This window comes from Lipotes vexillifer, unplaced genomic scaffold (genome assembly GCF_000442215.2).
Source record: "Lipotes vexillifer unplaced genomic scaffold, Lipotes_vexillifer_v1.1 scaffold347, whole genome shotgun sequence".
In the NCBI taxonomy this organism is placed as follows: Eukaryota; Metazoa; Chordata; class Mammalia; order Artiodactyla; family Lipotidae; genus Lipotes; species Lipotes vexillifer.
Genome location: NW_006790452.1, coordinates 1308920 through 1315816, shown reverse-complemented (window position 1 = coordinate 1315816; position 6897 = coordinate 1308920).

Genomic DNA, 6897 nt, shown 5'->3' with positions numbered 1-6897 from the left:
GGGCAACGATGATGCCTGCATTGAGAAGATTATGAGTTCTTTTCCAGATGCCTGAGGATCTGTTGTACATCGACCTGCATCTCTTAAGGAGTCTACCTATTGTGATCTAGGGATGAGATTTTTACATATCTGGTCAATGGGAAGAAATGATCCTGATAACCAGGGTAATCACATAGTCTAAAATTTGAGGGTGGTTATTAGTGACTTTGCTAGATAAAGCCATATACTAACACTGTCCAGGTCAGACAGGGGCATCCTTAAGTAAGGTGTAAGAAAAGGAATTTTAGTGATGAATTCTGAAATTAATCTCAGCTGAAGCCGTTTTTGGTATACCAGAGTGAGGAAACTGTAATTCACTGGTCAAATCCAGCTCAATGCTTTTGTATGTCTCCTCAGCTAAAAATGTTATTTATGCATTTAAATGGTTGAAAAAAAAAAAAACTAGGCATTTGTTTTCTTTCTTCTCATACAAATACCTACACAATATCCTTGATTTTGATTCTTAAATTGCAAAGCCTAAAATATTTGCTATCTAGCCCTTTATAGAAAGTCTGTGTATGCTGGTATCTTCTAGTCCAATCATTCACATTGTTTAAGACTTTGCTTCTTATCCAAATCTCTGATTTGGTTTTTCTCATAGCTGAACTAAAATATGGACCTCTGTAAAAAAGAAAAAAAATCCCTTTGGACTCCAGAAAATATAATTGCTCACACCATAGATGGATAAATACTGATTTACAAAATGAACATTTTATTCTATTAAATTCAGCTTCAACTGAGAATTATCACTGAAAACTATGCTGAAAGATTACTTTGATATCATATTAATAAAACTCAAAACTTTAAAAATTTTCATAGAATACCTGAATCTCTAGAAACTTAGTGGATCACAAATTTCAGTTTAAGAAACACTATTCTAGTATATTCCAGCTGTACTGTAGGGTCTGGAAAAACATTCAAGTAAGTGTTTCTCTCCTAAAGGCAGGTTTTAAAATTATAAGTAAATGACCTAGCCATCTACTTACTTTACTTTACTTTTTTTTCTAGTATTTTTTGCCCTTCCTTTTCATAAATGTATTATAAAATGGTTTAAATACATGGTCAAATTTTTATAACAAGCCATAAAACTGTAATAAAAATATTCCATGTACTATTGCATAAAACACACTTGGAAAATAAACTGACATCCTATCAAGTTATTACTAATTTTGCTAAGTCTGGGATGTTGTAATGTACTTTCAATTAAATTACCAAAATAAAACATCTTGTTTCTATCTCTTTCTTTAGACTGCTCATTCAGGCGTTTATTTTAATGGACTATTTTTTTTTTAATTAGGCACTTTAACAGTTTTATTTTTCAAAACCCATTCTAATCTTTAAGATTATATCTGCATTTCTCTGTTGACCTCATGCACCTTTCTTATGACCTTTTTGGTGATACATCATTTGAATCATAACTTTTAATAGAAAAAAAAATAAAACTGAATATCGCAAGTGAACTAAAATCTTTGTCAGGCATCATCTGAGAATGTTGGGGGTAAATTTTGCATTTATGAACAACTGAGCAACTTCTACATCTTTCCACAGGAAGTTCAGTAAAAAGACAAAATAATTTCTTTGTGGGTCACACATATTAAATTCAACCAATGAATACAATTTACATTTAACAGCAGCAAGACAGGAAAAAAATGAAGTTAGGCCTAAAGGAGAGCATAAATTTTTAGCTTTTCACATTTTACGTTCATATCCTTTCCTCACTCCCTGTAGCTTAGAAAATTTATACTATCTTGGTTAATCACCTTCCTCCATGCAATTTATAAACAAGTATTAAAGTAGGGATAAAGATTTGTGTATAAAAATAAACATATATAAGTTTAGTCCCTATTCACTCTGACTCCCAAGAACTCAAGAGTGATATTGTAAATTTCCATTAAAATAAAGCTGATTGGGTTGCAAATCCTCTAGTCCCGGGTTAGCTACCTAACATTCTGCCACCTCCTGGGAAAACTAGGTTTGCTTTTGAAAGAGGAAAAATACAGAACAAATAAACTTCTCAGAGTATGGCAAAGGGCTTTGAGATGAGGACACAAAGAAGTTAAATATAAAGAGAAAAATTACAAAACCAAAACTCGTGAACAGATTTCTTTATGAAATCAGTCTGTTGAAACCAAAGTAAATTTTGGGAATTCAAAATTATCTGATCAATTTTGATAGTGCTGATTGTTGGTTGTGATCATTCAAGTCCCTAAACCTGGAATGATTTGATATCCAGCCAAGGTCCACCAAAACCTCATTGCCTGATAGATTAGGCCAAGGGTATTCAGCGGGAAAATTAGGCTATGATGTTTTCAAGATTTACAATTTGCTGCCAGAAATCCCATACAAGTTGCAATTACTGCCAGAGTATGTTGTGTGATGTCAAGTGAAGATAACTACCTGCCAGCCTGAGTAATTAGTGTCCCCTCCGTTCCCATTCCCAATTTACCAAATGCCTATTTTATTCAGGTAAATGGGAAGAGTTCCTTTTCCTTGTCATCTGTTAAATTATAAAAAATGTTTTCATTGGTACATAAGCTAGGAGAGAGATGTTAACACTGGCAGAATTTTGTGTTCAATTTATTTTCAGTCTAAGAATAATTTAATACAAGTAAAATCATTCATACATGGCTATTCCAATAGATTGTTCAGTTTATATCACAGGTATTATGGGAATTTTGCAATCAACCTTACAAAAACATTTGTAAACCATAACGTGTGCTGTATATGTAAGATACTGTTGTGCTAAGTCAAGCTTCTAAGTAACTAGATGGAACTCTTCAAGTAATCAGAGGTGGTAGAATAATCAAACTTAAGTCTTGGAAGCAATACACACAACTTTTGTTGACCTGCTTTATGTCTATCTACTTTCTAAAATGTATCACTGTATTTTTACATGTTTGAGATTTTAAAAAATATTTTAACCAAAGGATGCAGTCTCAGGGTAAAATATATTTGTTAAATCTAAATTGAGAATTTAAAAGAAAAGTAGTGATTTTATTTTATGTTTTATTGATTTAGGTACTGAAGTTTGGGTCTCACCATTAGATGATCATAAAGCCAAATGACTGCACATATTTTTTCAATTCATTACAACTTGCAGCAGACTTTCTCATCATACTTCACCCTTAATTTCTTCTTTAGAGAAGGAGGTCTGTCAGCCAAAATCAATTTACAAAGATATATTTGATTTAAGAATGAATGTGTCATGCTATGTAAAGTATTTTGAATTTTCAACCAAGAAAGGGAAAAAAATGGTAGGGAAACTTCAAGGCAAGCATCTTCAGAATTTCTACTTTTCACATCCCTAGATTTTAGAAGTACTGTTGTGAGATGGGGCAAACATTCCTTGCAATCTATTAGCTTATATAAAAAGTATTTTCTTTCCTTTTCTAAGTCTCTGAGTTGGATTGGAGAAGAGAAGTTGCTTGTTTGAATAAATAACAATTTAATAAACAACATAACCACTATAGTTAGGGTAATAATCTGACAAAGAAGAGTAAATGCAATAGTTTAACAAAAAAGACAGTAAATGATTGAAAAAATATAAAAAGTAGAGAAAGTTCAACTAAAAAAAGTGAGTAAGGTAAAAATTCTAATTTTTGCTTCAAGTTTCTCTATATCTAACATTATATAAGGTTTTTTTTTTTTTTTTAGTCTCTTTTTGTATTCATCATTACTTTAGATTAAAAACCAAATTTCCTTTACAGAGATACATTTTGACTTTGAATTAATTTTATCTGAAATGTAAAATTTCTCTAGATAACACCTGAAAAAAATCAATTTTTATATTACTGATGAGAAGAAGTTCTTCCACTGTAGACTTAAGATTTCAAAGCCAGCTATAGGTAAATGTCTCAGGAATTATTTTGATGAAACTGAAGAATCCAAGGTCTATTCCATTATAAGGCAAAGTAATAAACAGTTATGCCCAGTGCCCTCTAAATCAACAATTACTGCAGCATTATCTTCCTTATTCCACCTTCATTTAGCAGAAATCATACCATTTAAAATCAAACTGGTACATGCATCCATTCACTTCTCGTCCAATCAAAATTGAATTACCTGTCAACAGAGAAGTACACTGACAAGTGTGAAACCATTTGACCATGTTATATTTTAATCTGCAGAGACAAAAATGACAAGCAATTTATTTACATAAAACTGTACAAAAGCAAATTAAATTATGTAAAGTATTTCATAAATAGTTGGACTGGACGAGTGTTTAATACATTTTGCTATGTTTAGCATAGCTGCGTGCATAGTGACTCATAATAAATGATGATAAATTGTTCTCTGCTTCACTATCAACATCCAAGTAGCAGAACAATAGTCAATGATTAACATTACAAATGGATCGTACCACACTGAATGCAAGTGCTTTAAAATGTAGGAAAAATTGTCTGAAAGTAAACCCTAGGTAGCTGAAAAAATGATGCCTTCCTCCAGATGTTATATATACCTCTGCTCAGGTCACAACTAACAAGCTTTACAATACTCATGATCATCTTCACTCTTTTTTTTTTTTCCTTAAGGACACATTGTATATTTATTACTGATACAATATACCTAAAACTACGGAGATCTTCAGATTTCTCATGCCTGTTTTAGGATAGCTGTTTGGTTCTTGGCAGTTTCTTCTGGTCTCTGTGTTTTATTTTCCTATAAGACAGCTTCCTAGGGTAGCCTTTCAGCCAGACATCTTCATTACCATCTTAGTTTTCTTCCCATAAAAATAATGCCTCCCTTGTTTTCTGAAACTCAGGCAGCAGGCCAGTCAGAAACCGTAATGATATCTGGAGGTTCCGAATGAGCATTAGATTTTAGACTGAAGCTACAGACGTTGTAATACACATAAATTTATATAGTTACTCAATTTATAAATGTGTCCTAATGTATAATGCATGCAAAATTCACTTGAGCTTCTTGTGTACAGAAAACAAATATGGTTTATATACTGTACAACCAAAGTGAAACAGCAGTTAAAAGAAAAATAACAACAAAAAAAGAAAGAATAGAAATTGTAAATCAATATTTTACCTTGCAAAATGGACTGACTTCACCCCTGATAATCTCTGTGTTACTATTACAATAAATGTTTTAGCCTTCTAGACAGAATTAAGCAGCCCATATAAATTTTGTTTTATGAATGAATGATATTTAAGACTGTTCCACTGAGTTTGTCAGAAGGCAAATTTTTAATATATTATTTATTATTTTCAGAAAATAAACATGGATAAATATACAAGATCAAAAAAGGTGAGAATAGCCCATTTCCCCTCATTGTCCAAACCCAACAACCGTTTTTTTACCATAACAACAGGTATAAAAGGCACAGTTGCTTATTTTGCATTCACTCATTTATTATTTTTTTTGTTTCTTTTTATTGATTTTTTTCAAAAGCACTCTATATATGGAGTGGCACCAAATTTAACCTATTCAAAATAAAAGTCATACAAACACAAAATATATTTCTGTGTCATGCCAACTCATTATAATAATAAACATGTTATGATAGCTAATTCTACTAGAATTACTGCAAATACTTACAGTACACTGAATTTTATTCTTTCATACCCATTTTAGTTCTAAAGAGGCTCACAAGTTAAATGACAATGACATGGCTGTCTTGAATGTTGTGCAGACGTCATTGGGGAATGTGGATCCAATTAATCCAAAGAGCCCATATGACCCGTATTAGCTTTATAGACAACAGAAGGGTTTTAAGATAGAGTGAAATGAGCTATCTAATGTTTCAAGTGTCTCATGAAAGAAAGAAAAAAATGCATTAAAAAGTTTGCTGCACACATGTGTTATGCAATTGAATATTTCCTTTGTAACGTGCAAGAAAAAATATGTATGCATTTCATAAGTATCTTTAGAAGTATTTTGTCTTAATAGGTACTTACAGATTATACAAGGCAGAACTGCTTTAATGCAGTTTCCTAACAAAGTACTAGAATTGTATCTTTCCATAATGTAAATAATAATCAAACATAAACATGTTCAATTATTGATATTTTAGTCCAATGTTTTTGTTTCTTCAATTACATATCTTCTTTCATCCTAACTATTACACATAAACTAACAACAAGATGAAAACTCCATTTAAGAAAGAGCATAAGGAAATGACCCCAAAAGAGTACCCCACCAAACAGAGAAGTGGTTTTCAAAGATAAGCATTTGATGACCTATAGTGAATTAACAACCTGTATTCCAGGCTGCTTCATGTTGTAGTCTGAGAAATATTGCAAAGCATGAAACTATCCAGAGCTACATAGTTTCTACATTTCACTACAGAGCCATCAAGGCTATGCCTTAACCAGGTTACAAACATTCAGTGATGAGACTGTTTGCTCTCTTCACCCGTTATCCCCTAGTCTGTCCCTGGATTGTCACTTTTTCTGAATGTCCCAGCTCAGTTTCCAATTGTATTAAATTATCCTCTGCAGAGGAAGAGACTCAAAACCTGCATATTCTGTTTCTTTATATTACACTGAAAAAAACTGCATATTTTACAATTTTGTGATGTGTATACCATGAGACATGTCACTGCCCAGAACTCATTTCTTTCTTGTTTACTCTGGCTTGGTTTTAGGAGATATGTTAAATAACGTTCAAATCACATTAGTGAGTAAGTCTTTTAGGGTATCACCTTGTTTCAAAGTTGCGAGTCTCAAAATGTGCCATATTGCACAGGATTGAAAATTAATGCACTTTTGTTAACATGGAAGAGTGCACTGAACACGTAAAAAATGCACTTGGTCATTTGAAATGTGGATAAGACCAGCAAGCATAACCTGACTCTACAATGATTATAGTGAACTTAAAGACTATATGCTGATGTATCTTTCTTTCCCT